The sequence below is a fragment of the Bos grunniens genome, chromosome X (genome assembly GCF_055505025.1).
Source record: "Bos grunniens cultivar Pamir isolate PY7600 chromosome X, Bosgru_T2T1.0, whole genome shotgun sequence".
Taxonomy (NCBI): Eukaryota; Metazoa; Chordata; class Mammalia; order Artiodactyla; family Bovidae; genus Bos; species Bos grunniens.
In genome coordinates this window covers 19,006,511-19,022,737 of record NC_141194.1, presented here as the reverse complement: position 1 = coordinate 19,022,737, position 16,227 = coordinate 19,006,511, and the positions used below count along the sequence as shown (strand labels likewise).

Sequence of the window (16,227 nt, the reverse complement as noted above, 5' to 3'; positions counted from 1 at the left end):
TCCTTCTTCTCTATAAAGTATTCTGAATATCAAATAATGGGAGTAGAGGCAAATTTAAATTTTCTGCCCTAGTGAATTCAATGCAAAACCTGTTTTTATATTAGACATCTTTATGAATATTAATGTTCTTCAACTCAAGTAACGAGAAAAGAATATTCGGCATTCCTCTCCCCACCCCACCCACCTCCTGTGCCATTGCTCCTATGCCCTTTTAATGTTACTTTCTAACAGTGACTTTCTAATGTTACTTTCTTTCTTTCTTCTAACAGTGAGCTAGAACATTGACAAGCTATGGGTACTGCTCAAAACTAAACAAGGATGGCAAAATAAGTCACCGTTTACAAGAATCCACACCACTTTGTGCCATTTCTGAAGATTTACCTGTTAACATTAGATTGGTGATTTTTAAATTAGAGAATCTGGGAACTAGCCTGGAAAAAAGATATACTTTCACTCATCACTAACTGAAATGCAGCTTTAAGTTTTAAACATAATCAACAAACCACAATACTACTAGCTGTACTTTTGCCTTTATCGCAAAATCATAGATATTTTCATATTGCATTTTCGAATGACATCTTACATATTAAAGATGCTTCAGACCTCAAAACACCATCTCTGCTCACCACTACCAAGAGATTACAATACTTATTAATTCACCACTAGATACATTTATAGAATACGTTAATAAAACATATTGCCATCAAATTTGCTTTTTGATATAACTGTTATTGTTCAGTCCGTAAGTCATGTCCAACTCTTTGTGACCCCATGGATTGCAGACTGCCAGGCTCCTCTGTCCATGAGATTTCCCAGGCAAGAATCCTGGAGTGATTCTTGGAGAAGCCACTCCCTTCTCCAGGGGATATTCCTGACCCAGGGATTGAACCTGCGTTTCCTGCATTGCCAGGAGGATTTTTAACCACTGAGTCACCTGGAAGCTGAATATAAAGTTCAGTTCAGTTATTCAGTCATGTCCGACTCTTTGCGACTCCATGGACTGCAGCAGTCCAGGCCTCCCTGTCCGTCACCAACTCCCAGAGTTTACTCAAACTTATGTCCATTGAGTCCATGATGCCATCCAACCATCTCATTCTCTGTCAATGCCTTCTCTGGCCTTCAATCTTTCCCAGCATCAAGGTCTTTTCAAATGGGTCAGTTCTTTGCATCAAGTGGCCAAAGTATTGGAGTTTCAGCTTCAGCATCAGTCCTTCCAATGAATATTCAGGACTGATTTCCTATAGGATGTACTGGTTGGATCTCCTTGCAGTCCAAGGGACTCTCAAGAGTCTTCTCCAATACCACTGTTCAAAAGCATCATTCTTTGATACTCAGCTTTCTTTATTGTCCAACTCTCACATCCATACATGACTACTGGAAAAACCCTAGGTTTGGCTAGACAAGATTTGTTGGCAAAGGAATGTCTCTGGGTTTTAATATGTTGTCTAGGTTGGTCATAACTTTTCTTCCAAGGAGCGAGTCATCATGGCTGCAGTCATCATCTGCAGTGATTTTGGAGCTCCAAAAAATAAAGTCTGCCACTGTTTCCACTGTTTCCCCATCTATTTGCCATGAAGTGATGGGACCAGATGCCATGATCTTAGTGTTCTGAATGTTGAGTTTTAAGCCAACTTTTTCACTCTCCTCTTTCACTTTCATCAAGAGGCTCTTTGGTTCTTCTTTTCTTTCTGCCATAAGGGTGGTGTCATCTGCATATCTGAGGTTATTGATATTTCTCCCAGCAATCTTGATTCCAGCTTGTGCTTCATCTAGTCCAGCATTTCTCATGATGTACTCTGCATATAAGTTAAATAAGCAGGGTGACAATATACAGCCTTGACGTACTCCTTTCCTGATTTGGAACCAGTCTGTTGTTCCATGTCCAGTTCTAACTGTTGCTTCTTGACCTGCATACAGATTTCTCAGGAGGCAGGTCAGGTGGTCTGGAATTCCCATCTCTTTAAGAATTTCCCACAGTTTGCTGTGATCTACACAAAGGCTTTGCTATAGTCAATAAAGCAGAAGTAGATGTTTTTCTACAACTCTCTTGCTTTTTCGATGATCCAACAGATGTTGGCAATTTGACCTCTGGTTCTTCTGCCTTTTCTAAATCCAGCTTGAACATCTGGAAGTTCACGGTTCATGTACTACTGAAGCCTGGCTTGGAGAATTTTGAGCATTACTTTGCTAGCGTGTGAGATGAGTGCAATTGTGCAGTTGTTTGAGCATTCTTTGGCATTTTAATTCTTAGGGATTGGAATGAAAATGGACCTTTTTCAGTCCTGTGGCTACTGCTGAGTTTTCTAAATTTGCTGGCATATTGTATGTAGCACTTTCACAGCATCATCTTTCAGGATTTGAAATAGCTCCACTGGAATTCCATCACATCCACTAGCTTTGTTCATAGTGATGCTTCTTAAGGCTCATTTGACTTCACATTCCAGGATGTCTGGCTCTAGGCGAGTAATCACACCATTGTGATTATATGGGCCATGAAGATCTTTTCTGTACAGTTCTGTGTATTCTTGCCACCTCCTCTTAATATCTTCTGCTTCTGTTAGGTCCATAGCATTTCTGTCCTTTATTGTGCTCATCTTTGCATGAAATGTTCCCTTGGTATCTCTAATTTTATTGAAGAGGTCTCTAGTCTTTCCCATTCTGTTGTTTTCCTCTAATTCTTTGCACTGATCACTGAGGAAGGCTTTTATCTCTCCTTGCTATTCATTGAAACTCTGCATTCAAATGGGTATATCTTTCCTTTTCTCCTTTGCCTTTCACTTCTCTTCTTTTCAAAGCTATTTGTAAGGCCTCCTCAGACAACCTCCTCAGACAAAAATGCCTTTTTGCATTTCTTTTTCTCAGAGATGGTCTTGATCCCTTTCTCTTAAGCAGTGTCCTGAACCTCAGTCCATAGTTTTTCTGGCACTCTATCCAATCTAATCCCTTGAATCTATTTCTCACTTCCACTGTATAATCGTAAGGGATTTGATTTAGGTCATACCTGAATGGTCTAGTGGTTTTCCCTACTTTCTTCAATTTAAGTCTGAATATGGCAATAAGGAGTTAATAATCTGAGCCACAGTCAGCCCCTGGTCTTGTTTTTGCTGACTGTATAGAGCTTCTCCATCTTTGGTTTCAAGGAATATAATCAATCTGATTTCAGTGTTGACCATCTGGTGATGTCCATGTGTAGAGTCTTCTCTTGTGTTGTTGGAAGAGGGTGTTTGCTATGACCAGTGCGTTCTCTTGGCAAAACTCTGTTAGCCTTTGACCTGCTTCATTTTGTACTCCAAGGTCAAATTTGCCTGTTACTCCAGGTGTTTCTTGACTTCCTACTTTTACATTCCAGTTTCCTATAACAAAAAGGACATCATTTGAGGTTGTTAGTTCTAGAAGGTCTTGTAGGTCTTCATAGAACCGTTCAGCTTCTTCACCATTACTGGTCAGAGCGTAGACTTGGATTACTGTGTTATTTAATTGTTTGCCTTGGAAATGAACAGAGATCATTCTGTCATTTTGAGATTGCATCCAAGTACTGCATTTCAGACTCTTTTGTTGACTATGATGGCTACTCCATTTCTTCTAAGTGATTCTTGCCCACAATAGTAGATATAATGGTCATCTGAGTTAAATTCACCCATTTCAGTCCTGTTCACTGATTTCTAAAATTTCAATGTTCACTCTTGCCATCTCCTGTTTGACCACTTTGGTTTTCTTGGAACACATGTGTACTCAGTTGTGCCTGACTCTGTGACCCCATGGACCGTAGCCCACCCGGCTCCTCTGCCTATGGAATTTTCGAGGCAAGAATACTGAGTGGGTGGCCATTTCCTTCTCCAGGGGATCTTCCTGACCCAGAGACTGAGTCTGTGTTTCCTGTGTGGGCAAGCAGATTCTTTACCACTGAGCCACCTGGGAATCCAGTTTTCTTGGTAATTCTATGCATTTAAAAATGTTTCTCTGATAGGTGTTCCACAGCCCTCACCATCCTACAAAATATATTATGTCCTAAAAATGTTTAAAACCTGATGGTTTAGACAAAATTCCCTCCAACTTGAAATATTTTCTTCCCGTGGTTTTCTCAGCTTCTCACTTTCCTGGTTGCCCCTCTATCTCACTGGTGATCTCCTTTTCCAGTTTCTCCTCCTCTCAGTAATGTGTACAGTGGCGTGTTCTATGGCTCACTCCTGGGTCCCTTCGTCTCCTCTATCTGAGAGATCTTACTCCATCCCAGGCCTTAGAGAGCACTGATAAGCTGATGATCTCCGATCTCCATTCTCAGCCTGTTATATCCACTCCTGACATCTCCACTTGAAGATCTGATGGGGATGTCATGCTTAAGATGGCCCTAAGAAAACCTCTAATCCCCTTACTGCTATCAAAACCTGTGCTTCCTGCAGTTTTTCCATCTCAGTAAATGGAAGCCTTTTCTACACCAATGGCTCAAAGCAAAGCACATCTCTGATTCCTGTGTTTTCTCTCAAGCTCCACATTCAGTCCATCAGCAAGTTTTATCCACTCAAGCTTCTGAACACATCCTAAATCTGTCTAGGTCTCTCCCTCACACCTGCTACAACCCTCGTTCTAGCTACCTCTGTCACCTGCACATGTACGATGGCCTCCTGCCTCATCACCCTACCTCCATCCTTTCCCTCAAATAGTTGTGTACACAGCAGTAAGAATTCTCTTAAAATATGATCTATTTCAGAAGCACAAACAGAAAAATATATATTTATATCTACCACCTAGGAACCTTTTCTATAATAATAAATCAGACCATTGTCATTTGTCTTCCTGACAATCTACTTGCTACCCACTGTGTTAATATTTAGAATTAATTAACAACCATGGCTTACAAGGTCCTATGACCTAGTCCTTGCTCATGTCTGTAATCCTGTCCACTTACCCTCTGCCCCTCCCCCAGTACAGTGAATCACAGTGACCTCACTGCTGTTTCTCAACCCACCAAGCTCACTTTCACCTCAGAAGCTTTGCATTAACCATTCCCTCTGCCTACAGTTCTCTTCCACCCAATCTTTCTGGTTCTTTCTGGTCCCAGTTTGTAAACTCATGAAAAGACCTTTACTGTTCATCCAGCCTAAGGAATTCACCCACTAATCCCAATCATATCACTCTATTTTCATCATAATATGTAAAATGGTTATTTTTTATTCTTTACTTGCCTATGTATTTTGGTAAACACACATACACTCTCTCTCTGAGAATGTAGGAAGTTATCAGACTTGTATAACCTTTTAACTCTGGCACCTATCAGATGCTTAATAAATATTTGGAAAAGAAAGGAGGGAGGAAGAGAGGGAGGAGGAAAAAGGAGAAGAAGGAGGAATTTAACATTTTTAAGTACTCTGTCTAAAAATCTGTCATAAAATGATTTCACACAGCATCTCAATAGATATTTCCTGAGGATGAACTTATTTACAGCACCTAGTAACTTAAAAAACAAAGTGTCATGTCTAGATCTTAAGGAAAAGAGACAATCAAAAGAGATGATGAAGGCTGAACAATCACTTACAGCTCAAGAGCCCTAATTGCCAAGCATGCTCCCCACTCATCTTTCCACCACTCGTGTGAAAATCAAGGAATATCCCACGTGCCACAGGGCCACAAAGCCTGCACGCCACAACCACTGAGCCTGTGCTCTAGAGCCTGGGAGCCACAACTCCTGAAGCCCACACACACCCTACAGCCTGTGCGCCACAACAAGAGAAGCTGCCACAACGAGAAGCAGGCAAGCACCACCACAAAGATCCAGCACAGTCACAAATAAACAAATAAAAATATTTTTTAGAAAAAAAAGACTGTCCACCACAGTTGGGGATAAGACAAGTAAAGAGGCATTTCCAACAGAGTAAGAGAAATGCTATGCTCATCAATTCCAGAATGTTGTGCATATAACTTTTACTAGGTGAGTGGTGGTGGTGGTGGTTAAAGACTTCCTGGAGGAAGAACCATAAGCTGAGACAAAGAGAACGTGTACACATCTGTCATGCGTGCACTGAAGTGTGGTGATTGTTCTAGGCATTCTAGACAGAGAGCCTGATAGAATGAAACATGCTACATAAGTAAATAATTATGCAGACAGCCAACCATGTTTCATGTTGTTCTGTATTCTATGAACCACTAACATCTTGGGCTTCCCTGGTGGCTCAGACGGTAAAGCGTCTGCCTACAATGCGGGAGTTCAGGGTTCAATCCCTACCAGGGGAAAATTCATCATCACGGCACAAGGTCACATTCAACAAGTTTAAATACTCTCTTAAATGAATACCTAAAGGGGAAATCTTTTAAGATACACTCCTCACCTCTGAGAGGAAAATGTTTACTAGGTGTCTCAAAGAGAAAAGATTTCCAAGAGTTCCCATCACTATTTCAAATAGAGATCCCTAAGATTTTAGTACACCCTTGGTTTTGAATGAACCCAGCTCAGATCCCATGTCTTCATCGATCTGAAATAATTATCTTCTGAAAAGAAAGGCCCCATGAGTGGGAGAACAGCAGCTGTTGGATGCTTAAACTACATGCCAAGTGAATGGCCAATTGCCAACATAAAATAGGTATCTCTGCCAGGTAGCCCTGTTTATTCTAATTTGCTTATTCAAATTGGAAAGCAGCCAGTTAGTTTTGTAAACTGTGCTTGCAAAATAATCAGCTGTGATTGACTGCTGGACAGTATCTTCCACTATGTTTATACCAAACCACCACTTCAAGAAGACCCCTGAACTTTGACCTCTCCTAAATTTCTAATGGTGCTCAGATTTCTTAGGCATATTTAACATCAACTGCTACTGCTGCTGCTAAGTCACGTCAGTCGTGTCCGACTCTGTGCGACCCCATAGACGGCAGCCCACCAAGCTCCCCCGTCCCTGGGATTCTCCAGGCAAGAACACTGGAGTGGGGTGCCATTTCTTTCTCCAATCAATGGCACCCCACTCCAGTACTCTTGCCTGGAGAATCCCATGGATGGAGGAGCCTGGTAGGCTGCAGTCCATGGGGTCACTGAGGGTCGGACACGACTGAGTGACTTCATTTTCACTTTTCACTTTCATCAACTGCAGAAAAGTCCATAAAAATGGTGCTTGAGGGCAGAGCTTGTTATTGTGATACAGTTAAAGAAACAATTTTATTATTTTCAAAGAATAAGTTCCAGTAGTCACAGTTTTCTCATGCCTAAGTATGTCTGTGAGAAAGCCTTCTGGTATGAGAAACAGAAGTCCTCATAAAGATAGGCTAAAACATTAAAGAGCGTTTAGAGGCTAAAGTAACTGAAAAGTACATAGATAGTTGTGGTTTCAGGTACAGGTTTGATCATGCCTCTGGCTCTACTTTCCTCTTAAATTATGGGTGATTTTTTCAGCTCTGCCTATGCTCTTTCAAAGGCTGACTTCAGGACTTCTCTGGTGGTCAAATGGTTAAGAATCCGCCTGCAAATTCAGAGGACATGGGTTTGATCCCTGGTTCAGGAAGATCCCCCAGGCCGTGGGGCAATTTAGCCACCACTACTGAGCCTGTGCTCTGAAGCCCATGAGCCACAACTACTGAAGCCCGTGTGCAGTAAAGCCCATACTACAACAAGAGAAGCCACCACGATGAGAAGCACATGCACTGCAACCAGAGAGTCGCCTCTGCTCGTTGCAACTAGAGAAAGCCCATGCACAGCAATGAAGACCCAGTGAAGCCAAAGATAAATAACCTAGAGGTAAATGACCTAGAGCCTATTATCTAGAGTGGAGTAAATCAGAAAGAGAAAGATAAAGATCATATACTAATGCATATATATGGAATCTAGAAAGATGGTACTGATTAAAGTATTTGCAGGGCAGCAATGGAGACCCAGACATAGAGAACAGACTTATGGACACGGGGAGGTGGGGTGGGGAGGAAGGAGAGGGTGGGATGTATGGAGAGAGTAACATGGAAACTTAACATTACCATATGTAAAATGATAGCCAATGGGAATTTGCTGTGTGACTCAGGGAACTTAAACAGGGGCTCTGTATCAACCTAGAGGGATGGGATGGGGAGGAAGATGGAAGGGAGGTTCAAGAGGAAGGGGACATATTCATACCTATGATTAATTCATGTTGATGTTTGGCAGAAACCAACAAAATTCTGTAAAGCAAATATCCTTTAATTAGAAAAATAAATAAAATTTTTAAAAATAAATAAAAAATTTTTTAAAGGTTGATTTCAAACAGTGACTTCAAGTTTCAATTTACATCCAAGAGGAGAGGCTTCTGTCAACCATTAGCCAAAGAAGCCACATTCAAACCAATCCCCATGCCAGGGGAGTATCCTTTGCTAACTGATTTTGTCCTATGATTTTGCAAGGGAACATGGTTGTAAACCTCTGTATCTGTGATGCTGGTGTCAGGAACCAAATTCCTTAGCCAGTGTATGGCTTTTACAGTCTACCCAGACCTGCATCTTTTCTTTACTGTCTTTACATTTCTCTGCACTGTAAATGGATTTATGAATATGGGGGGCGGGCAGCTAGAGTGAACAGCTCTACTGAGGTGCACAGGCAGTATCTAGGGCCCACTCTTTGGACTTGATAATACATCATAAAGGAACAATTGAGGTTTTCCCAGGGTGGGGTTTAGTCACTAAATCACGTCCGACTCTTGCGACCCCATGGACTGTAGCTAGCCAGGCTCCTCAGCCCATGGGATTCTCCAGGCAAGAATACTGGAGTGGGTTGCCATTTCCTTCTCCAATTCCCAAGAGCCCCCAATCAAATCATCAAGACATCCAACACACCCAAGAATTCCAGGGTCTCCTACTCACAGTTCTGGCCCCAAAACATCCCTGAAAATCCATCTCCTGTAGCAATTCCAGGACAGGGGAAATGACCCCACCAGTACCAGCAGCCTATAAGACTACCTTAGACAATTATCTTGGAATTTGATTTAAACCTGGCATTTTGAGATTCTCTTTCAAAATATTCTTTTTGTTCCTCAAATTTTCTAGGCCTTCACATCTCTCAAGATATCAAACATAATACTTTTAGGAGCCAACCAAGTTATACATAATGCATTTTTATGTTCCTAAATTAACAAAGTGACTTTAGATCTGTGAATGGTGCTAAAAATTATATAAGCTATGTAAGTATTTTTATTTGTTCAAACATTTCCAGTTTCCTTCAGGACTTCAAAGTTGCTGAGAAATTTATATTTCTAAGTAGGCCCAGCTTGTTATGGATGGGGAAAAGGTACTCTGAAAACATGGCTGTTTTTTCCTGAGGGGCCTCACAGCTAGGATTTTTTTTCCCCTGCATCTTCTAAAAAGCCAAAGTCATTTGGGTTTATCTCTCTGGCTCAGATAGTAAAGAATCTGCCTGCAACTCAGGAGACCCAGGTTTGATCCCTCAGTTAAGATCCCTTGGAGAAGGAAATGGCTACCCACTCTGGTAGCCCTGCCTTGAGAATCCCATTGACAAAGGACCCTGGCAGGCTACAGACCATGTGGTCGGAAGGAGTCAGACACAACTGAGCTACTAACACTGTCATACTCACTTTGTCATCCCCAAAACATAGAGGAAATAGACTTTTTACTTCTTTCTAAGCATCATTCCTGAGGTCAAGCTGACCAAGAGACAAGGATTTGAGCAGAGTTCCAAAGAACAGCAAGTAGAGATAAGAAAGCCTTCTTAAGTGAACAATGCAAAGAAATAGAGGAAAACAATAGAATGGGAAAGACTAGAGATCTCTTCAAGAAAATTAGAGATACCAAGGGAACACTTCATGCAAAGATGGGCACAATAAAGGACAGAAATGGTATGAACCTAACAGAGCAGCAGAAACTAAGAAGAGGTGGCAAGAATACATAGAAGAACGATACAAAAAGATCTTAATGACCCAGATAACCATAATGCTGTGATTACTCACCTAGAGCCAGACATCTTGCTGTGTGAAGTCAAGTGGGTCTTAGGAAGCATCATTACTAACAAAGCTAGTGGAGGTGATGGAATTCCAGCTGAGAAATTTCAAATCCTAAAAGATGATGCTGTTAAAGTGCTGCACTCAATATGCCAGCAAATCTGGAAAATTCAGAAGTGGCCAAAGGACTGGAATAGGAAGGACAGTTTTCATTCCAATCACAAAGAAGGGAAATGCCAAAGAATGTTCAAACTACCACACAATTTCACTCATCTCCCAGGCTAGCAAAGTAATGCTCAAAATTCTCTAAGCTAGGCTTCAGCAGTACATGAACTGAGAACTTCCAGATGTTCAAGCTGAATCTTGAAAAGGTAGAGGAACCAGAGACCAAATTGCCAACACCTGTTGGATCATAGAAAAAAACAAGAGAATTCCAGGAAGACATCTACTTCTGCTTTACTGACTATGCCAAAGTCTTTGACTGTGTGGATCACAATAAACTGTGGAAAATTCTTAAAGAGATGGGAATACCAGACCACGTTACCTGCCTCCTGAGAAATCTGTATGCAGGTCAAGAAGCAACAGTTAGAACTGGACATGGAACAATAGACTGGTTCCAAATTGGGAAAGGAATATGTCAAGGCTGTATATTGTCACCCTGCTTATTTAACTTCTATGCAGAGTACATCATGAGAAATGCTTGGCTGGATGCATCACAAGCTGGAATCAAAATTTCCAGGAAAAATTTCAATAACCTCAGATATATATACCACCCATATGGAAGAAAGCAAAGAAGAACTAAAGAGTCTCGTGATGAAGGTAAAAGAGGAGAGTGAAAAAGCTGGCTTAACACTCAACATTCAAAAAATGAAGATCATGGCATCTGGTCCCATCACTTCATGGCAAACAGATGGGGAAACAATGGAGAAACAGTGACAGACTTTATTTCCTTGGGCTCCAAAATCACTGCAGATGGTAACTGCAGCCATGAAATTAAAAGAAGCTTGTTCCTCGGAAGGAAAGCTATGACAGACCTAAACAGCATATTAAAAAGCAGAGACATTACTTTGCTGACAAAGGTCCATCTAGTCAAGTTATAGTTTCTCCAGTAGTCATGTATGAATGTGAGAGTTTAGGTTTTTCTATACAATGTTATAAAAACCCGAATGAACTTATTGCTCAATGCAATAATTCATCTAACAGTGATTCCAGAAAATACCAGTAGAGAAGGGAAATGAGATGGGAAAAGCTAGCAACCAATTATGGAAGTGCTGTCAGTTAGCAAGTGCGTACCTTGTGCTTTTCAGGCTGAATCCTGCGCGGGGCTCCTGAAAGAGTGAAGAATAAGCTTCAGTGGTAGCTCATCTGAAGGGCAAGGAGTTGGGGTATTTATTCTTCAACCCTTTCCATCATTGATAGGGAGGACTATTCCTGAGGGGGCATTCACTCTTGGATGTTTCTGGCCTTGTAAGCAGGGAGCCACAGATGCCTGAAGAAGGATGCTAACAGCATACAGTGGTCCAGGGAGTGGATAAAAGAAGGGCAGAGCACCAACATATTTGCAACAACACCTAAGGCCAAAGGATTAATATGTATTAACACTTCTTGATACTATTCACAACTATCACTGACTGTTACCATTAAAAAAAAAAGAAACAAATGGTACATTCAGGAAATTCCTCCAGGGACTTTCCTGGTGGTCCAGTGGTTATGAATCCACCTTCCAATGCAGGGGCTGCAGGTTCAATCCTTGGTTGGGGAACTAAAATCCCACATGCCATGGGGTAACTAAGCCCACGGACCGCAACTGGAGAAGCCCACACATTGCAACAAACAGTGTGTGTGCCACAACAAAGACCCAGTGCAGCCAAAAAAAAAAAAAAGAAAGAAATTCTTATGTCTTGGGGTTTACTGATATCATTTCATTTACATAGCAAGGTGTCATGGCAGAGTAAAAAGAGCCCTGAACTGGGGCTGAGCAGAGCTAAGTTCTGGTTCTGGCCCAGGCTCTGTGGGTGCATATGCAGTAATTCATGATTCTGGAGCTCTGTTTCTTCAGTGTAAATTGAGGTCTTAAGCTAATGATCACAGAAAACACACATCTGGCCTTATTACATGCCAGATACTGAGTGCTTTACAGATATTAACTCACATAACCCTCATGACACGTGATGAGATGAGGACTATTAGTATTATCTTCATTTTACAGAGCAGAACACTGAGGCACAAGGTGGTTAAGTAACCTGAATAAGGTGACATCAGCAGTACGTTTTAGAATCAGGATTGGAACCCAACTTGTCTGGCTCCAAAATCAGGACCCTAAGCAACCACTTGACTTCCTCTTGATGTAATCATCTCTGAGCCACCCTCATTACTAGTCACCTGTACACTTTGACCTCTGATAAAATCAGGCAGCAGAATGGTATATTTATCTGCCATACGTTTTGATTTCTATTGTTTGACACAAGCCGACTTGTGTCATTCCTCTTGTGGCCTAATTTACAAGACATATTTATAGAAACAAGCAATAAGCAGAAAACATCACGTATCTAGTAGACCTTAATATATCCCCTCTGGAAGTGGTAATCCATGTCTGCCCCAGGAAGAGATGTGATCTAAATCCTTTTCTTAAAAAAATGAACTGTCATATCTTTCCAATACCCTTGCAAATATTTCACCAACCGTGGAAGCTTTAGACCATCAAAAACTGATCTTCTGCCAGTTTTTATTACTAGAATATATCCTTTCAAAATTTAACCTACATTTGTTCAACTAAGATGCCAATAAACCAGTCATCATCAGTATCCAGCTAGAATTTTTAGTTCCCACTGGAGAGGAGTAGTATCTATCAGTTCAAGGTCGGTCTCTATTATCTTTTAAAGTCTGATCCAAAAATCTCTTAGAATATTGCTTGCAGATGTCTAAAAGTTTCCTTTTGAAGTCATATTATCATGATGGAAGTTATTTAATTTATAAAGCATGTGCTACTTTCCTACTACATACAGATCATTATGCTAGGAATTGAGATCTTGAGGATAATGACATTTATTGACATCCCTGCCCTTTATGATGCTTAAAATAAAGAAGGTGAGAGGGATACATGACAATAACCTGAATGTGGAATTGGCCATCCTCACGGATCTAAATTTTGTAATGGGATATAGTGGTTATGACTGAAGGTCTTCTTTCATTCATTCACCAAATAATTGTTGAGAACCTATTATGTGCCAGGAATTTTTCTATAAAGAAGAAAATTTTTGTAATGAAGAACACAAATGTGGATCCTGCCTTCATGGAGTTTCCAGTTTCCTTGGTTAATTGACAGATGAATTAGCACTGTTCTGCCTCTGGCATGTTCTTTACCATTATAACCTTCCAGGAGCCAACTCTTACTCCTCAAACATCTGTTCTAAGTGGTTTTCTTTATTTCATGCCCTTACAGATTTCCTCCATCAGGTCAAGGAGGGTTTAAATGATTTTTTTTTTTTTTAATGATGTGTTTTTAAGAGCAAGAGAAAAGGTCATCTCTTTTATGATGAAATTATCCAGCTAGAGCCATGGGACTCCCAGGCATCAAAAAAGGAAACACATTAAGAGGGAACAAATTCAGGCAGACAGTAGAATAAGTATGGAATATTCTAGATACTTAAGAGATGGGGTTAAGGAAAGAGGTTTCATGAGCAATCCTGCCAGTAAACACCAGAAGAAATTATAAGAATCCACCTAACCTGGCTTCTCTAGGGTCACCCCCAGATGACATCCTCTTTTGAGCCTTAGGAGGCAAATTTGCCATCAGACACAGTTTTTTTTCTATCAAAACATGAGGAGGGAAGGAGGTAACAGAGAAAAGAAAGCATGGGACACTGCTATAAAATGCAAGTGACAGCTTTTATAAATAGCAAGAGAACCACGAAGTGAAATGTGCCTTTGACATTCTTGAAAGCTCCGGACACTCTGCCCATCCTTCTGACCAAGTGTTCTTTTGGTTCCTTGCTAACTTTACACTTAGATTTCTCACGATGAACAGCAACTAAGGATACAACTCTGGCTATGATAACAAGTGATTCAAGCACACCCCTTGACACATACTCTGGTCTCTTATCAGATGACCTGCCTGACTTTGACATCCTTCTCTGCTTCAGGACAATTTGCAGGATAGAGTTTAAGTGTAACCAGCCCTAATTCCCTTTATCCCCAAAGGTCCCAAGCCAGCAATCTTGGAATGATCCATGCCTTGCAATTCTCACATTTCTCTTATCTCTGAGACAACTTTTCATGTTCCCTTTGATGCTACTCAAAAAATGTTCTCACTTTGACCTCCAATAGAACTGAAATCCCCATATATATCTTGACGTCTTCTTGTGTCAACTCTTGCAGTGCTCCCTCCTAATACCTTTCTAAATCCCTCTTGAACATGAGAATTCTATTTATTGTAGTTGCTCCAAACTCTCATTCATCTCAATTTTACTTATTCCATTCATTTTGTTCAACTCCAGTTTTTGTTTTGTTTTTTTTTTAAAAAAAAAAAGCTAGTATGTGTTGCTTCTTATAGCTCAGTTTATAGCCAAGGACTTCACCCCACTTCTGTCAGCTAAAAAAGAACCAAACTTTTCCTCTCCTCTTCCCCATCCCCCTATAAAGTGCCACTTTACACTGGACTTTTGCTTGGAAGGCACTAGGTGAACTTGGACTGCAATCACAGCTCTATCACTTACTTGCTGTATAACTTTGCACTAGTTACTTAACTTCTAGAAATTGTTTTTCCAAATGGGCAGAAGACCTAAATAGAAACTTATCCACAACATACAGATGGTCAGGAAACACATGAAAAGATGCTCAACATCACTAATTATTAGAGAAAAGCAAATCTAAACCACAATGAGGTATCACCTCACACCAGTCAGCATGGCCATCATCAAAAAGTCTACAAACAAAAATTGCTGGAGAGAATGTAGAAAAAAGGGAACACTCTTGCACTATTGGTGGGAATGTAAATTGACACTGCCACTATGGAGAACAGTATGGAGATTTCTTGAAAAACAAAAATTGGGAATAAAACTACCATGCAAACCAGCAATCCCACTACTGGGCATATACCCTGAGAAAACCATATTAGAAAAAAAAAAAAAAAAACATGTACTCCAGTGTTCATAGCAGCACTGTTTACAACAGCTAGGACATGGAAGCAACATAGATGCCCATCAACAGATGAATGGATAAAGAAGATGTGATACATATATACAATGGAATATTACTCAGCCATAAAAAGGAATGCATTTGAGTCAGTTCTAATGAGGTGGATGAACCTAGAGCCTAGTTACACAGAGTGAAGTAAGTCAGCAAGAGAAACACAAATATAGTATATTAACACATACATCTAGAAAAATGATACTGATGTACCTTTTTGCAAGAAAGGAATGGAGACACAAACATCAAAAACAGACTTGTGGACACAGTGGGAGAAGTAAAGAGTGGCACAAATGGAGAAAGCAGCATTGACCTATGCACACTACCCTATGAAACCAGATAGCTGGTGAGAAGCTGCTGTGCAGCACAGGGAGTCCAGCTTGGTGCTCTGTGATGACTTAGAGAGGTGGGATGGGGAGGGGAGGGCGATTCAAGAGGGAGGTGATATATGTACAGTTATGGCTGATTTACACTGTTGTATGGCAGAAGCCAACAAGACACTGTAAAGAAATTTTCCTCAAATTAAAAAATTAAATTAAGCAATGTTTTTTAAAAAAGAAAGTATTTTCCCATCTGTTGTTGTTGTTGTATACTCACTAAGTCATGTCCGACTCTTTGTAACTCCATGGACTGTAGCCCAGGCTCCTATGTCCATGGGATTTCCCAGGCAAGAACACTGGAGAGGGTTGCCATTTCCTACTCTGGGAGATCTTCACGACCCAGGGATCAAACTCGCATCTCCTTCATTGCAGACAGATTCCTTTACCACTGAGCAACCAGTGAAGCCTTTTCCCGTCTACAGAATGAGGATAATAGTCCTTCTGCATAGGATTGTTGTGAGAATTAAATGAGATGACCCATAGAAAGCATTTGTCACCAAAAGACACTTAATACATGGTAGGTCCCTTCCACTACCCTTAAGTGAACAATTCAACCTTCCATCAAAATGCTAAATTGCAAATCCATCAAGAGAACTGCAGAAATGTTTAATAGCTACACCAGATCTCCCATTTCTTAGACTACTTTTCCTCCATTGATCATGTATAAGACAAATAGGCTAGTTTTAAAAACTAGTTGTCATCAGCAAGTACTTACTGACAGCTCACTATATACTCAACCCTGAACCGGTGCTATAGGGGAAGCC

General features: G+C 40.7%; 1 protein-coding gene across 4 annotated transcripts in view; it reads right to left on the bottom strand.

The window, feature by feature from the left end:
* The window catches only part of LOC147339893 (choline-phosphate cytidylyltransferase B-like), a 208,226-nt gene that overhangs the window by 40,531 nt on the left and 151,468 nt on the right, over positions 1–16,227 (bottom strand). The window contains exons 6-8 of one of the 4 annotated variants that reach the window (XR_015159669.1): positions 11,190–11,224; positions 8,087–8,130; positions 7,304–7,442 (exon numbers count right to left, since the gene is read on the bottom strand). The exons of 2 other annotated variants lie outside the window; for them this stretch is intronic. The gene's annotated coding sequence lies outside the window, so the exon portion shown is untranslated. Of the gene's footprint in view, positions 1–7,303; positions 7,443–8,086; positions 8,131–11,189; positions 11,468–16,227 lie in introns of those variants that run through there. One more of the 4 variants, XR_015159672.1, reaches the window with a different exon arrangement.